Source organism: Lissotriton vulgaris, chromosome 11, assembly GCF_964263255.1.
Source record: "Lissotriton vulgaris chromosome 11, aLisVul1.2, whole genome shotgun sequence".
Taxonomy (NCBI): Eukaryota; Metazoa; Chordata; class Amphibia; order Caudata; family Salamandridae; genus Lissotriton; species Lissotriton vulgaris.
Genome location: NC_141699.1, coordinates 998,347,427 through 998,366,573, shown reverse-complemented (window position 1 = coordinate 998,366,573; position 19,147 = coordinate 998,347,427).

Here is a 19,147-nt window from a genome sequence, read left to right as displayed (position 1 = left end):
TGATGGCTTGGGAACAAGGAAGACAGACGGGCACACAGGAAAAGGGAGGTTTGCGTCAAAGGGCCTGAGACTATGAAAGGAATGAAGGGAGGTGTCGCGCTGGGAACAGGATGGGATTCTGAGGCAGATCTGCGCTGAAGAGGGGTTTATGACCCAAGGCATGTGAGAGTGAGGGGGTTGTCAGCGTGCGGGGGATGCCTGTGAGATTAAGAGAGAGAGAGAGAGAGAGAGAGAGAGAGAGACGCGCTGGCTATCGGCGAGGGGCAGAGGGGCCATGGTGCTCAAAATGACTGCTGCTTACGCGCAAGGCATGTGAAAGCGGGAGTGACCAGTGCGTGGGGGTGCTTGTGTAGGTGGAGAGCCGTGCTGGGGGTCAGGGGTGTGCAGAGGGTGGTTCTGGTCAAGGCAGCTAATGTGGTGGGCGTGTGCGACGAAGAGTGTGGCATCGGGGCGAAAGGGAAGATGGCGCAGATAATGTTCACCAAACCGTATTAAATTTCCACAAGTCCCTGCATCCATTGTTTTCTATGGGAGTGTGCAGCAGTACCTGTGGATGGTCATGTGGGGTGCTGTACTATCTCTAAGGATGGCTGAGTACATTTACTACTGTTTTGGGAGGTTTGTGGCTGTAGTAGCTTCAGAAAAGTATTTTGTGAACAACAATGGGCTTACTCTTTTGTTTGTGCATGTTTGTATTTGCATGTCTCACATTAAACACCTCCTTTCCCTATTCTTATACTACTCCGATTTAGGTGTAATATTCCCCATTTTCCAGACACTCCCACATTTGGTACTAAAATTCAGAGCTATGTGTGCAGAAATCACCACTCACATGATGGAGACCTTCGCTCAGAAAGATAGAAGTGTCAGAGCTCTTAGCACCTAGGTTAGTGATTACCTTTTTGTAGCACATGAGTAATAATACTGTAGTACTACTTTTCACACTATAAAATGCAGATTGTGAATATGCCTCGCTGTTTTGAAAAGAAGTATTAGACAAATGGTGAATGTTAGATCAAAGACCTCCAAAAAAGCAGTTATGGTCCTTCAAGACACAGGCGATAGTAGTTACACAGTCAAAGAAGGGGGAGGGGGGATATCGCTTCACCTTTTAGGATCTTACTGCTCATGAGGCCCTGAACAATTATAACTCAATCCCAACCACCATGGGAAGAGCAATAGCGTGTCACACAAGTTTTTGATCATTTATTGTATCTAGTATTTCACACAGTCCATCAAAGTGGATGATTCTTCCTTCAGTCTATTAAAACGCTGGAGCCATAATGATGAATCCCAAATATTTATCTATTCTCCAAACATCAAATTCCAGCCCGGTCAATGCGTTTCGGCCTTAAAAGGACTTCATCCGTGATAAAGATTTTTCCTTAACCTATCTCATTCCTCTTCCTTCAAAGTCTATGTTGATCAGCAACAAGCTTTGGGCTGTAAACAATATGGCTCCAGTGTTTTAATGAAACTGAATGAAGAATCATCTACTTTGATGGACTGTGTGAAACACTAGATACAATGAACTTTCAATTACTTGTGTGACATGCTTTAGCGCTCCCCATGGTGTTCGGGATTTGATGTATTTTAGAGGGCAACGTGTTCGATTGTGCACTACCTAGGGTAGGAAGCATTTCCACATTAATCAAGAAGTATACCCCAAGCAAAGACAGTGCAAGCTTCGTATCACACAGAAGAATAGCATAAGACAACACTAAAAGCTGCCCTGAAGTACAGAGGGGCTGATTTACAGGCCCCATGTGACACTTTTACTCCGCCGTTGCGTCACTTTTGTGACGCAGCGGCGGCGTAAACAATGCGCCACTATGCAACATATTTACCACGTGACGCATCTAGTGAGATGCGTCACGTTGTAAAGCCCTGCACTACATTATACCTGCGTCAAGTATAATGTAAGCAGAGGGGGTGTTTTGTGGCAAAGAAGCCCCATAAAAGTGACGCAGTGAAATCTACAAGATTTCAGTGAGTCACTTTTGCGTCCCCGCTGCGTCAAAACCTTACGTCTGCTTGTAGCAGGCTTAAGGAGTGAAGCAGCACAGCAAGTATAGGGCACCCCTGAGCAGTGCTGCAGTTGCGTCGCGCTTGCGACACAACTCCAGCACTGCGTCACCTTTACGACGTCAGATGTGTCACGCATCTCTCTATACTTGCACCAAGGTGCGCCGCATTGTAAATGCGGCGCATCCATGGTGGCGCAAGGGGTTTCAACCGTCACGCAAAATAATTTCTGCATCCCTGCTGATATACAGGGATGTGCCAGTTATTGTAAATCTGCCCCAGTATGTGTTTGGCATGAGGGAAAGCTGATCTCACTGAGATAACTCTTGCGGTATATAACCCCACCCAAACATAATAGGTATAGTACAGATGGCATCAGTGCAAACTTCTCTAACAGGGAAAATTGAGCAGAGGCTGAGCAGCACTGTCTTCTAACACACACAGGGGGTATACTTGACATGAAGCAGCATCATGTGTCCTTCACACCCATGAAGAACAGGTACACTCTATGCAGTAGCAGGTAGCTCTAAAATACTCCCACAAGAACACACAATACATAGAGTAAGCATGGAACAAGCAACTGCAAGCCTCTTTCACAAACAGTATAGGCACGTCCAGGATAGCAGCAGTAGATAATTCACTTGTATTCTGAGGAGGTACATAATATGTGAATATACAGCACAGGTTCCACAGCAATGCAAGCTTCTCTCACACAGAAAGGGTACTGCAAAGACCTCTGCAAGTCTCCCCATCACAAAGAGAATACACACAGTATGGGTACAACAAAGCTTTGCTCACACAGAGCGCAGGTATACAACCGACAGCATCTGAAACACAGACTGTACTGACACAAATAGGACAGGCATAGCACAGACTGCAACAACACTGAAGGATTCCATCACACTGACAAATGACAGGCATAGCATGTAGAGCATTTATGAAAGCTTCTTTCATACACAGAACAGGCGGAGCCCAAATTGCAGCATGGTAATATTCCATCACACATCACACACAAAGAAGATATACAACAGAGCAGCAGGATAATCACTCCACCCATCCACACACACACACACACACAAACAGAGAAAAAAGGTACAACGCTTGTAGAAAGACAAGTGTTCCTTATACCCACACAAAGGCATTCACACAAAACAGTTACAATCATTCAATCATTATAGCAGGACAACATTTCAACACGCACAGTCACAGACATACAAATGCTGACACCAAACACAGAGGCAGTCCAAGCTTCCATCACTCATGTACAGTCCCATCACAGGATGCATTACTGCTTGCCATATGGTTTTTCTATGGGTTAAAGATGTCCAGTGTGTGTCATATTTTTAGCATTTTCCCCAAATCTGGTAATTTCTTCCAGTCTCCCTCATGCAGGAACATAGCCCTGCCAAGGCTTGACCCTCAGCTTTCTTAATTTTGGTCTCCAGGGTATGGGGTTACATGTGTGGGTTTCCTATGGGTTCTTATTGTCTACATAAACACCTTCTTTTTTGTAAATTATATTCTTTGAGGCTTCATTACCTGATCAATGGTTTGCGACTGCAATTGTGCCCCTTCCTAATTGAGATTCAGCATGGGTCGTTAAACCCATTCTGAGAGTCAGGAGTAATTTTCAGACTTGCAAAATGGATTTAATATCTACAAAAAATCAATTTTGCTGTCACAGACTGTTATTTTGTCAATAGAAGGGTTTGCAACTACAAAGATTATCTACAGGGAGAAATTATTTTACCTGAGGAGAAATAAAGTAAAAATTTAGCAAGTACAAATTAACATGTTTATTGTATCTACTTGTGGATAAATGTACACCTGTTAAAGTTACATGTACTCATTTACATGAGTGTGAATGTGAGTATTCCTGAAACCTGTGACAGTTGCAGCTTCTCAAGAGCACTTCTGAATGTTTTAAAGAATTGCAAGAAAGCGATAAAGTTACTCCAAAAATTGATGTCAGCCACTCGGAGTAAATGTTTGTTCTCTCTCACTGCACCCGCCTGCAAGGAGATGTCTCTCCTCCCATAAAAGTACAGGCGGGTTGCCGACTGCACAGTGAAACGTGGAGTGCCTGCTTCAAAGACGCTTCATTTTTCTCTTGAATGCGATGAACGACTTCACGCATTCAATGTAATAGGGCGCACTTTCCCTGTTTGCGCCCGGCGCACCTGTTTTGAGTGTGCCCCTTTTGTACCGCTTTTGGCCGCCATAAGTGTGGCAGGGTATGCTCAGACGTGAGTCCCTTGCTCACTTTACCACTGGATTCAAGCATGCCGGGCTGAAGATGGCTGGAATGCTAGAAACCGGTCCTCAGAAGCTTGTTTCCGGTCCAGGGAAGACATGGCTTGGCAGTTCGGGCTGGACTGTTCCCATGAGGCACAGGGTCAGACTGATTTGCATATAGCCATGTCTGAACTGGGGTGGCAGAGTGGGCTAAAGAACGGTGATGGATTAAACCCAAATCTTTTGACTGGGTGTGAGTGTTTGATTTATTCAGATGCTCCGTCCATCACCACCCCCTTTTGTACCGCTGTGTGTGATATGGCTCCGGTGTGCAAACTCTCTGGAAATTTCTGCCTTCCTGTTGGGAGTAGTTATTTCAGTACTCTTGTGTGGACAAAACACAATTCAATATTTGCATAGAACAGGAATGATTCCAGATCAGTGACCTGCAGAATACATTTCCGTCCCTCGAAAAAAAACACAATTCCAACACAGAACTATGGGGCATATGTACAAGGGGATTGCACCTCAGGAAAAACACTTTTTTGACATTCCGGTGGCGCAATGCCCTGCACCATATTTTATGTGGCTTAACGCTGCTTTGTAAATTTGATACCCTTTCACACAGGCATTTGCGTAAAAAGGGCCGTGCAATGGGTGTTGCAGTGGGTGTTCCACCGCAACACCCATTGCTTTCTGATGCTGCCCTGATTTGCAAGGATGTGTAAATCTGAGGCAGCGGCAAAAACTAACGCCATGCAAAAGCAATCTTTAGATTGGTGCAACGAGGAAAAATACTTTTATATCTCCTTATTTTTGATTTTTCTATGTGTGCTGCATTCTGCAACATACATAAAAAGAGCAAAAGGCCATTATTGATTGGTTATGTTCAGGAAGGGACTGTGTTATATTCTGGTTTTCAATGTATTTCCCTTTTAACCTACCCTGTACATATTTCCCTTTTAATAGAATGTTTGTACTTTGCTGCACATGCACACTGTCCATGAGATTCCATTTGGAATTGTTATGATCTAAAATGTTTACTTGGACTGACTTCTTGGAGGTTGGGAGTACTGTGCTGCAGCTTATTAAATCCTGGATTTATCTGGATATATTTGGATTTTCTCATTATTTACTACAAAATTGGCGACGAGGATGGGATGTGGTACATCTGATTTTAAGGAAGTTTGGATTTTTCACGATTTTTTACATCTTTATTGGAATTTATGGACTTTATTTTTTAAAAGAAGCGCTTTCATTTGACATTCTGAAGACTGGAATCTGTGGAAAGTGATATCTTACTGGATAGTTGAAGCTTTATCTCATCTGGCGTAGTGTTGGTACTTTGAAATATTATTTTAACAACCTGTACTATTTTTGGTGACTGCATGGTGAAAAGCGTCTTCTTCAAGCTAACTGCTGACCTCGTGAGACTCTGCATTACATTTTCACGTAATTTTGCCATTTAATTACGCTGTGCGCTGTGTTTACCTTTAAAAAGCTCAACGAAGGCTTTCTCGAGCGAAGACCGTCAGCACTCAACGAACGAGGGCTTTCACGTGCAAAGGTCTGCAGCGCGACGGAGCTTCCATGCGCCATTGTGAACTGCTGTCACCTTGGATACGCCGCGTTGGAGCGTGATTACTATACGCCGCTTTAGAGCGTGAAGCGCATTTGTTGTGCCTTGGTTGCTATAGTTGCACGCATTGATTGGAGTCGCGTAAAGCTACGGCGGCCATATTTGTTTACTTCTGGATTTTCCTTTGCGCTCGAGAGCATTGGACACGTTTTTGAGGTACTGCTAACGAATTTAACCAAAACATGGATTACATCGAAGCTTACTGCTTTCCCACTTATTCATAAAAGAAATACCAACGTTGATGTACACAACGTGTGTACTCTAGAGCTAATTTCACCGGCGCTGATGTACACAGCTTGTGTACTCTGAAGTTAATTTTACCAGCGCTGATGTACACAGCTCATGGACTCAAGTATTAATTTAATATTTTAGTGTTATTCTCTTGTATTTTATTTATTTCATTCCTTTTATGTTCATTTATTTGTAATCAGTTTTATTCATTATTTCTCACAATGCAGTTTGATCCGCCCTCAAAATTTTTACAAAGTAAAGGTGATCCTCCCATTCCATGGAACAGATGGAAGGAGGAATTTTTAACTTATTTGAAGGCTATTGATGGAGAAAGGATGGGTAATGAGAGGAAGAAAAATATTTTTCTCCATTGTCTGAGTTCCGAGGGGCAAGCCATTTTTAGAAATTTACCACCTGTTCCTGGTGACGCTGGTGTCTTTGATGAAGCAATGCTTCGTGTAGAAACACGTTTTAAGCCTACAACTAGTATAGCGTTAAATCGTTACAAGTTCTATTCCAGAGCCCAAAAGGAAAATGAATCATTTGATGATTTTTTAACAGGTTTGAGAGCTTTAGTTATGCCATGTAATTTTGGTAATATGACAGATGAGATGCTTAGGGATAACATAATTGTGAATGTTAAATGCAAGAAAACACAAGAACAGTTGTGGATTTGAGGCAATCCAACTTTGTTGGAATGTATTTCTACTGCTAAAGCTTTTGAACAGTCTAACAAATGGATGAAAACGATAGAGGAAACAAGCAATAAGAGTAGTAAGAATGATAAGTTAACTGAAGAAGTATGTGCGATGAACAATGTTGCAAGAGGTCCCCAAAATTATAAGTATGGATCACGTAACCGCATTGTGTGTTTTAGGTGTGGAAGTTACAATCATGTAGCTTCTTTCAAATTTTGTCCTGCTTTAGGCAAGGAGGGCAACAAATGTGGTAAGGTGGGTCATTTTTCTAACTCTTGTAGAGAGGACAAAAAGAAAAGTGGGGACAAAAGCAACTATTTCAAGAAAAAAGAAATTTCTTGTGTGAGAGATGAGACAGATTTTGATTCAAGTTTAGTTAGATGTGAACATGTTGTGTCTGATGAATCTAATAGAGTAAGTGGGATGATTGTGTCTATAATAAATTTAAGTTTGCTTGAGGAGGATGTTTTGGAATCCCCTAAATGTGTTGTTAGGTTTAAGGGAGTAGAATTAGAGTTGATGGCTGATTCTGGGTCTCCTTGGACCATCATAACTGAGAAGTATTTTGATGAAATGTACAAGAATATAATTTCTAAGAGCGAGTTGTGTCCTCCTGATGTCATGGCGAAAGGTTTTAATGGTTATAGTATTGATTTTATAGGGTATTTTGCTTCCATGATTTATTTTAAGGACCAATCTGCATATATCAAACTGCATGTTGTTGTAAAGGGAGTGAATGTTTTGGGGTGGCGGGATCAATTCAGACTTCACATTACATTGAATCCACGCAACAAAGATCCTGTCATGGTGTCACATGATTGTGATATGTTAGAAGAAGGTGTCAGATCTGTAGAAGAGAGTAATGTTTGGAAGACACTTTCGGACGAGTTTCCTAGTGTTTTTTCAGATAATTAGGTAAACTAAGTGGTTTCACTCATGTCATTAAGCTTAAACAACGAGCTATGCCAGTCGTACAAAAACTTAGACCCGTACCACTGAATGTTAGAGAAGAGTTAAGTGATGCACTAAATGATATGTTGAAAAATGATGTCATAGAGGAGATAGAATCGTCCGAATGGGTTTCGCCAGTGGTTTTGGCACGCAAACCAGACAAATCTTTGAGGTTATGCATAGATTTGAGAGCACTTAATGCAAACATAGTGGTAGATTGTCATCCCCTGCCCAATATCAACGAAGTCGTGAGCATGCTAGGAGGAGGTGTTATATTTTCCACTTTGGACTTGAGATCGGCGTATCATCAGGTTGTGTTAGCAGAGGAATCACGTCATCTCACAGCTTTTATCACACCACAGGGTTTGTTTCAGTTTAAACGGATGCCTTTCGGTTTGGCGTCGGCAGCCTCTGTTTTTCAGAGATCTATGTATCATATTTTTAAGGACATGAGTGAATACGTGAAGTGTTTTCAAGATGATATCTTGATTTTCTCTAAATGTGATGAGGCACACATGGATGAGCATTTGAGGAATGTGTGTAAGATGTTAAATAAGTTTGGACTTACTATTAAGAGTAAGAAGTGTAAGTTATTTCAGAAAACTATAGAGTATTTGGGACACACCATTTCTGGTAATGGTGTTGCTCCAAAAAGATCATTGGTTGATGCTATCCTAAAAGCTCCTGCACCAGATTGTAAAGACAAGTTGTTATCGTTTCTAGGACTTTGTGAATATTACAGTAAGTTTATTGCAAGTTTTGCAACCAAGATGGAGCCGTTAAGACAGTTAACAAGGAAGGATGTAGAGTTTTTGTGGGGACCTAAACAGCAAGATGCTTTCGAAAGTGTTAAACTTGATATGGTATCAGCCCCTACTCTAAGGCCTTTTTGCTTGAATAAACTTTGCATTTTGACTGTAGACGCAAGTCTTTATGGCTTAGGTTGTGTGCTTTCACAACGTTCAGGCAAGGAGGATTGGAATGTTGCTTTTGCATCAAGATCTTTGAACCAAACTGAAAGACGGTATGCTGTCATAGAAAAGGAATTGTTGGGATGTGTATGGGGCGTTGAGCATTATATTTGGGGTGCAAGGTTTTTGATACGTACTGATCATAAACCATTGGTGGGTATTCTTTCACCTGGTGGAGGATTAAATGCTACAGCTCGCATTGCTAGATTGATGTCACGTTTGCAGGAATATAATTTTGACATTGAATATGTACCTGGAAAACTAAATGTAACTGCAGACTGTTTGTCTAGGTTGCCATATCCAGGTACTGGGGTTGAAGAAGATACGGAGGTGGTAACTAGTATTTCTGAAATGTTGTCAGAAAAATACAATGTTATATCAGAGGATCTGTGGATGAGAAGTATGAATGAGGATGATTTTTTGTGTAAGGTCAGAGACTATGTGAATTTGGGGTGGCCTTCCAAGGAACGCATTCCTGCTGAAATTATACCATTCTACAACATTGCTGATGAATTGGCCATTGAGGGAGATCTCCTATTCAGAGCTGGGAAATGTATTCCACCTTTGGCTGTAAGAAATGTTATTTTACAAATGAGTCACGAATGTCACATGGGGATGTCTTCCATGAAAAGACTGATTAGGTCTAATTTCTGGTGGCCAGGAGTTGATAGATTGGTGGATAAGTTTGTCAGAGAGTGTCCTGAGTGCATTGAGAGTGATAAATCGTGCAGGTGTGATCCAGCACCTTTAGTTCCTGTGAAGTGGCCAGATCATCCGTGGCAAAAGTTAGGGATCGATATTGCTGGCCCGTTCAATTTTTTACCACAGGAATGTAGATTTGCTATAGTTGCTGTGGACTATCACTCCAAGTGGCTTGAGGTCAAACTAGTACCTCATCCTAATACAGAGAGTGTTATCCTATTTTTGAAAGAGATTTTTTCTAGGGAAGGTTTTCCGGAATGTATTGTATCTGATAATGGGGTACAATTCAAATCCTCAGTGATGTCAGAGTTTCTGAGTATGTATGGCATAAAGCATTGTACCACTGCTCTGTATGAACCACAAGGTAATGGACTAGTGGAGAGATATAATCGAGTCCTCAAGCAAGACATAGTTTGGGCTCGTAAATCTGGAGGTTTGTGGAAAGAAAAATTGAGAGAAAAGTTATGGTTATACCGTATTACACCCCATGCCACTACTGAGGTTTCTCCTTTTCGTTTACTAAAAGGTAGAGATCCTGTTTCTGGTTTATGTCCTTGGTGGTTTAAAAAGAGTTGTGGTCATCAAATGATTGATGTGAATGTCAAGGATGTGGCTGAGAAAGTGGAACTAAAACAAGGCAAATACAAATGCAATTATGATTCTAGGATGAATGTTAAGCAACCAGCATTCATGGTGGGTGATGTTGTTAGGATTCGCAAACCAGGTTACATTGCCAAAGGAGAAAACAAATTTGGTAAGCCTATGGAAGTTATGAAAGTTTATCATAATAGTGTGGTTACACAAGATGGGAAAAGATGGAATGTTAGAAGAGTTTCAAAATGTGTATCGTAGTTTTTATATATACTGGATGTTTTTTTCAGCTGTTAAAAATGTCAGTTTCCCTTCTTATTTCTTTAAGGGGGAAAATGTGTTATATTCTGGTTTTCAATGTATTTCCCTTTTAACCTACCCTGTACATATTTCCCTTTTAATAGAATGTTTGTACTTTGCTGCACATGCACACTGTCCATGAGATTCCATTTGGAATTGTTATGATCTAAAATGTTTAACTTGGACTGACTTCTTGGAGGTTGGGAGTACTGTGCTGCAGCTTATTAAATCCTGGATTTATCTGGATATATTTGGATGTTCTCATTATTTACTACAGACACCTTCCTGCATATAGACAATCATCTCTGCAATGCAGGCACCCTTGCACTATTTTTAGTGCCAACACTAGGGAAAACAAAAATGTGCAAGGTATTCTTGTAAATATGACGCATCCCTGAGCTTTGAAAATGACGCAGAGCGGCACTGCAAAATTTGCCACAGCGACGCGCTGTGCAATTTCCTTGTACATATGCCCCTCTGTTTCTTTAGGTAGGCACGGAAACCTCTATCGATTCTGATAAAGTTCGCCCACTAAAATGTGATGAAACAAAGTGTGAAAGATGTTCTTCACATCATTCATTGCTGTTGGTTTACACGTTTATAACTAGTGTGTCATGTGGTCAAATACAGAACCATGATGAATAGCAGACCAACACAATCACCAGAAAGCTGATATTTATTTCAGAGAATTCCATTGGATCACCTGATGCTACCTAGGCAGCAGCATTGATTTCGAGTTGTTTCTATGATTAAAGTTCTTTTTTTTATTGATGTTTTTTGCTGTTTCAGTGTGGGTAGAAGCTGCTACTTTGCCGAGCCTATTACCTTTCATAACAAGGGGGTTATCAAGATGGTCCGAGCTCCTGTTTTTTTGCGTGCTGGATGTCTAAAGTTGAAAGATAAACCGCAGAATTTCCCTGAGTTACTACATGAACTTTTAACAGAACAAGGTGGAAACAGTGAGAAACGATTGCCTTTGTTTCTGACTTGTTGTTCTGTCTAAAGTTCATGCAGTAACTCACAGAAATTCCGAATTATGGAGCATATTACCAACAACTAGCGGTAATTATCGCTAAGTTGGCTAGGCGGCAATATTATTATCGCCGAGCTCTGCCGATTTGGTGTTGAACTGGTGTTAGCGACAGCTAGGTAAGAGGGCTATAAAATTATCACCGCTTATGCTGGAAAAATTCCTGCTAAAGCAGCGATAAGGCCCTTAGTAATATGTCCCCAAATGTTTGAACTTTAGACACCTCGACCTAGATTTTCCTATCGGTTCACAAAAGTGATACAAACCTGGCAGACAGATTTGGGGTTGGATTTATTATCCAGTGCAAACAAGGGTGTGCGTTAGAAAGCTCCCCAAAGCAACGCAAAGTTGTGCTATGTGCTAATGTGCACTCATTTGCATTAAGGGGGTATTCTATGAGTGGTACATGGGCTTTGAAATGCAACCACCCATGGGTGTTGATGCAAATCTCTTTCTGCTACATTCACAAATAGTGATTTGTACCAAAATCTTGTGCTGCCTCAAGGCAGGCGTAACAAAAGAGAAATGTTTTCATTACTCCTTATTTTTCAATCTTTGCATTTGTGCTGCATTGTACAAAACAGACACAAAGTAAGAAAGGTCTTAAAGGATAGTTTTTGTACTGGAAGTGTCTACAATAGGTGCTGAGGTTTTATGGATAATTCACAGGGAATGGCTGCAAAAATGAAGCCAGAGCTACACAAGTGGTATTTGGTTAAAGGATATTTAATTCTATAATAATCAACTTACCAGTTCCAATTGGGTTGAATGTGGAACATAGGATGCACCCTTCAAAAGATAGGAGGGCTGATGATAAGTTGTCGTTGTCTAACGTAGAAAAAAACAATAAGCAGATTTTTTAAAAATGCGTTAAGGTGGCTGTGTCTTTTGTTTGTTGATTCTTGGTCAATGGAGAATATTAGCCTGCAAGGGCAAGTTGAATTACTGCTCTTTCCTGCTTAGGGGGGCGAGATTGCAATAATTTTTGTAAAAGATATTGACACGCCGCAACTTAGTGTATCATCTCCTCAAAAGTGACGGGGCTAGACGTTGTCAAGGTGGTAGTTGGATCCCACTTCTAACACCATTGTAAGGGTGAAAGAAGGGTCCACAACACTATTAGTAAGTAATTAGGGGCAGATTTATGATAATTGGCGCATCCCCAGGGATGCGCCACTTATTTTGCGCCGCTGCTCCGCCACCCATGGTGCGCCGCATTTACAATGCGGCGCACCATGGGGCAAAAACGGCACAGATGCGTGACGCATCTGTGCCGTAAAAGTGACGCATTGCTGGAGTTGCGTCGCAAGCGCGACTCTACTTCAGCAAGGCTCGGGGGTGCCCCATCTTTACAATGCTGCGTCAAGACCTACGCCTGCTTCAAGCAGGCGCAGGGTTTTGACGCAGCATTGGCCTGAAAGTGACTGAGTGAAATCTTGTAGATTTCCCTCAGCCACTTTTGCGAGGCGCACCTGCCCCGGAACGCCCACCCTGCGCTGGAACGCCCACATGCGGCGCAGGGCTTTACAACATGACGCATCTGCCTAGATGCGTCACGTTGTAAATCGGTCATAGGGATGCGCCACGTTTACGCCGCAGTTGCGTGATGCAAACGTGGCGCATTCCCAACATAAATCTGCCCCTTAGTATTTAGTGAATGGATATTCATTTTATGTCCATGAGCCCTTCTTGGCCTTTTATTCCGGTTGATAGGCAGCCACGTCATGGGATCTTCATCTGTCAAAGATAATAGTCTGAGTGAGATTTTGAGGTATAACAAGGTTAAGGAGTGAATTGCTGAGCTAAGCCCAAATCAACTATGTTCTTGCCTCGACTTGTGTACAATGAAATAACAGGAGGGAACCATAGCTCAGCCCGCTCACTTTCACTCCATACCTGAATGGAGTCTGTGTTTTCCTCTCCACATAGTTCCCTTTTCTACTGTCAGTTTGTAGAACCTACCAAGGCCGTCTGCCACAAATGCCTGAATTCTTATATACAGCTGTGGCTCCCCAGTGGAACTATTAGGCAGAAAAAACATAGCTGCTCCTGCATTAATAATAACTTATTCTCAGCAAAAGTGCTTTTTAATAGGAATTACATTAAACTGATTCTAATATGTTTTTGCAGTAAACCACTAAGGGGCACATGCATCAAAGTTGGCTTTTAGCGATTACCAATTATCGATTTATACGAAATAGCTATTTGGTAAGAGCAAAATGCAATGCAACAACACAAACAGCGATTCTCTAATTGCGATCACATAAGAATCGCAAACGCAGTTAGGGAATTGCTATTTGCAGTTGCAACTCCATTCTTTCCTTGGTGAGAATGGTTTTGCATTGCCTAAATTGTGATTACCTAATTAGTAATCGCAAATTAAGTAATGCAAAGGCAAGGGTGCCCAGGAGCCTACACCCCCCCCCCCAGGCCCCCCTAACAAAAAAAAGGTGCACATGTGAGGCAGTGTGCGTCACATGGCACTTTGAAAAATGCAGTTTTGTGCATTTTTCATAGTATGCACATGGTTAACAGCAACTTCAAATTGATGTTATTTAGCATTTCCTACATGCACAGTTTGCATTTAGGAAAGGCTTCTTGCATGTGCATTAGGAAATAGCAAATAGCGATTCTCTATTTGCCTTCGCAATTTAGGTAATCGCAACAAATTGCGATTATCTAAATTGCAAATCCCAAAAACTTTCATGCATTGCAAAAGGCCATTTTGCGATCGCAAACGGCCGATTTTTGCGATTCGCACTATTTGTGATCACAAAATTGCTTGATGCATGTGCCCCTAAATGCTTTTTGGTGTGCTTAATGTCGCACTACAGATTCTGCTATTATTGTTCCTGTCTGCAAACATACTATCTCTTTCATGTGAAGGAGCAAGACCCCAAGGACTGAAGATATTTCCTGGAACAGTGATAATATGACCATGCATTCTAGTGAATACAATCCCTTCTGTAAGTCACCTTGCAGTTTCATGACCTTATAAAGGAACTCTGCTTCAGACTCGTTCCTCTATTTGATTATGGAATATACATTGACTCGCATTAACCTTAAAATGCACAGGAGATAGTACCTTATCCCATATATAAAACCTGGAAACTTGCAAACCCCCTTTAAGCCCTGTCACTAATTTCTTTATTAACAGCAACTGATAACATTCCTAGTTGACTATAATAAAATTATTACGTACCCACTGAGCTGTAATAACTTATTACAGTTGAGTTCTAATATCACAATACCTACTGCCAGAGTCAGTATCTGCGAGCACTTTCATAAACGAAAACAAAACGTGGCTTTTCCTGCTTCTGCTCGTTTTTTCTAGATGAACACTGATAAGAAAAAAAGAGGTATTTATGGCAACATGTTTATTTATTTCCACCCTTTAGGTTATCATGAGAAAGAAATAATCCCTCCTTGAGTTTCTACACATTCAGAGCTACAGTGTTTATTTACGTTTAATTTGTATCTTTTTGCAACAAATATCTAACTACATTTAATTTTCCACTAGAAATTCTAATTGTGTTTACAAACATCTTATCTCTTTCTCATGAAAGAGCACAACACCAAGCAATTAAGTGGTTTGTGGGAGGAGATATGGTGTGCCCATGTAACTTTTCGGGGAGGAAATTATTTTTAGTGGTTTAGTAACAACATAAAGGCACGACAAAATAGGTGTTACACACCTGTTGCACCAAAAGCATACTATCATACAGTTCTGCAGTTGTGTAATAACATCCCCTCACCCCCACCAAAGTCCAAGTAGGAGCATCTAGATCAGGAGGGATGATACAGAAGAAACCGCCCATCCACTAAATCAGGGGATTTGATGTCGTTCCCACCAGGAGCCACAAACTGCAACATATTTCGTCAGGCGTGCTCTAGATTTATATACTGCTTCCTTGGCTTTAGGGCAACAGTCCTTATAATTAAGCCACTCTTGGAACGGGAGAAGATGCCTTGACCTCCAGTGTTGTGCAATGTCAGGTTTGGGCAACACACAGCCAATGCCCACCAAGATGCGTGGGCCCCAATGCCATCCCAGCTTCGCGACTGGGCTAACCACTATATAAGCCTGGCTGCCGGACTTATCACCTAATTCGTAGGTCTGGTGTTGCGAAGCAGAGAGCGCCACCTTTGTGTCCTCGAGCAGTCTGTACTTCAGAGCCTGCCTAGCAGTGTCCAATTGTTATCTGCCCTCGCCATCATGGGAGGCCACTCCTTGAGTTTCAAGTGTAGCAAGTCGCTGCTCTAGAGATGTCTATTTGCCCCTTTCCTTGCTCCGCTACACCACATACAATACCATGGGTGAGGTGTCAGGGTGGAGTTATGTGTGATGTTCTCATTTTCATCCCCAAGGCACTCGCAGAGGAGCTCATCTTGCAACCACCAAGAGTGCAGCTGTCACAGGAGGCCTGATCCATCTCCTGTCTCCCTCAGCAGTAAGTTCACCAGGGAGTGACCAGACAACACCTTATTATCCTCGTCTCCTTCACAGTCTACAAGTGAGCGCTGATTCAAAAACATAATCTAATCTCGAGGAGGATTTATGGGGGAATAGGTAAAATGTGTAATTCCTATCTCTGGGGTAAAATGACCTCCAAACATCTACCAGATCCAGAGAGGCCACCCAGGAGCTTAATGTCTCTGCCTTGAGAGCATTTGTCTCCATGTTCGTGCCCATCTATGGGATGTACGTTGTTACAACGCATGCTTTTACCACGCATGCTTTTACAACCCAGGTTTTTCAACGCAAGTCGTTACAACGACTTGCGTTGGGGGATGCTGGATAGTGAATAGTTTAATTTACTATTCCAACTCCAGTCCCCGTGGATAGTAGGGAAGGTGTTGGATAGTAAATTAAACTGTTACCTATCCTAGAGCGCCCCCCAGTGCAATTCGTTGTAATGACTTGCGTTGAAAAACCTGCTTTGTAAAGGCACTGCGTGGTAAAAGTTGCGTCGTAAAGGATGTTTCCCCCATCTATGTATACATTATATTGTTAAAATCACCTCTAATTGTAATGCAGCCCTCCAGAGCAGCGGCCATCACCTTCATAATGTCCAGCAAGGTACAGTATCTCAAGTTTGGCAGTAAGTATACACTAACTAATGTCAGGTACATCCCTTCCATGGTGCCGGTTACCTGGATAAAGCTCCCCAGTGTGTCTGACACTTTGCAGATGATACCATGTGCAGCAGAATGGCCACATTTTTGGACCCTAGAGTAAATCCCGCATGGTACACCCTGTGGAAACCATAGCATTCCATTATTTTACAGGTATAGCCCAGCAAATGGGCTTCCTGGAGCACTAGCACAAGGGTAGCTATTAATTTGGCCCAATGTAATATCACCCCTCTCTTAATCTTCTTATTAAGACCATTACCATTCCATGTAATCAGTCTAAGGGACAAAGACTTGGACGTGTGTCTCATGGTGGGTCAAATTGAAAGCCAAACAGTGTTTTTACCTGAAGGGGCCGCCACTGTGGTGTCATGAAACCTCCCACCCCAACTCCCCACTCCACACTTCAAAACAAGAAGCATTTGTTGCTTGCATAACCCCTTAACAATGAAAAAACAACAAATAAACCGCAAACTGAAGATTTTAGAAATATTCCTCTACTGAAGGGGGAAATACTCCTTAGCTGCCAGTTGCAGTGTGTGTTTTGCCATGCCCAAACCTGCACACAATCCCAGCACTCTGTACACTGCCATCCTCAAACTTGTTCGATCTGTCTCTATGGATTTCCCTCCATCGGTTCTCAGTTTACCCCTCCAAGAAGGCAGCTGAAGAGGAGTCTTTGCCTCCACCAGCCCCTCGCCTATTAGAGTTGTTAACCAGGGGAGAGGCCCGCTACGCCTCCTCACTCAGCCCAGGTCATCATGGGGCTCCAAGTCCCGGTATGTAGTTTATGGAATCAAATGTCTCTGTGACATGTTATACATTGGAAAGACTAACCAAGAGGTCCGTACAAGAATTTCAAGAATCTCACATCATAAGTCAAGAATTAAGAAAAATGTGCTAACAGCCCCTTTGGTGAACAACTGGCGTTTGAACAACCACACTGAACTAGATCTGAAATGGACAGTGATTTCAAAAATTGAACATGACATCAGAGGTGGTGACCTTGATGCCAAACTGTCTAAAAGGGAAGCTCTACTTATTGTAAAATTTGATTCGGCAGTCACTGGACTAAATGAGCTCACAGAAATTTATAAATTAAATTGAAAGAACCAAGGCCTCCCACAAAGAAGCCAACCTGTGTAAACTGGCAAAATGGTTTCCATTAGATAGTACCAACACACATCAAGATCGTTTGATATGCTAACCCATGCAAGTGACAACAAGAATGAAGGTATGGGGCACACAACAATTTATTTACCATTACAAAATGGCAACCTCAGAATTGCAACTGACACAGATCATCAATAATAAACAGCGCTTAGACCAACTTGTGTAGAATGCTAACACACTCAATACTGTTAAAACAGACACACAAAATCCGACTATCGGGGAAGGATATCATCGTGTCAAAAAAAGGCCTGCAAGCTATTTCATGATTCAGAACACCATTCCAAGATGGTAGCCACAGAAACTGCATGTAGCGTGGGCAAAATCCAACTACATTACCCAAAAATCCCCGCGAATCAGGAAGTAGTGGGCACATATTAAGCCCATCAAAACCCCGGCTTAGACTATCTCGCGGCAAAACGAGAAACGGACAAAAACAATTCCGGCCTCGTGGACGCCAAAAAACGGTAAGAATGTGTGATTAAACGCGTGCAGAGCATAGGCTTTTAACTCGGCTCAACAGCAAGAATAATGAGGTCCCTTCCTTACCATTACAGGCTGCCATTGAATGCTAGCAACCTTCTACACTTTACACACGGCGAGAGACCTTGAAACAAGTAAGTTCCGATTTTGAGTGCAGCCGAATTAAGTATCGAATCTCCAGCCTAGTGCAAAACTTCTAAATCTTAATTCCTCCTTTTCAGGGCTACCGCTTAAAAAACAAAGAGTGTATACTCCCCACTAAAAACAAGTATGTTTGAAGTATGATTGCCAACAGAAAGATTGTGTCATTTCAAATAAGAATACAAAGGTGACTAAAGGGGCATTTGTTGTTTATGCAGATTGTCCAACGTCGAGGTAATAGAGAAAAGCTTCCTTCATTGGAGGTAAGAGGCATACTCAAATAGTGGTAGAGCCATCTTTCCAAAACACTTGCTATTACTTTCTAAAGAGATGTTTTGTTTATTTTTTCACAGCTTCGGTCCTGAAGTTAACTTAAAATCGATCATAAGTTCGAAACGCGTAGACCATATTTGTTGAGCCATAAGATTATAAACACAGTTTTGATTTGCTCCAAATTCATGTGATTATCAGAATAATTGTCTATGGTCATTTTGTGAATAATGAAAATTGTAATGTATATGTAAATAATTTGTACAGAGGTTGTGAATGTATGTGAGTGAATGACGGATGATTGAAACAGTGATGAGTATGAGAATCTTTTGGAATGTGGAGAAGGTGTCATTTTATGATTATGCAAAGAAATTTTTGTATGTGGAAAATATAGGTTGAAAAGATAAAATTGGTGAAAATTAACCAAACAAAGAATATAAAATGAAAAAATAAAAAGAAAGAGATTTATTCTGCCTAACAAAGTGTGGTTGTCCATGTTGTTATAATTCGCATATATTGAAAGAGTAAGGAGACAAGTAGGGACAACAGTATTGGCATTTGTTTTGGTCTACATTCC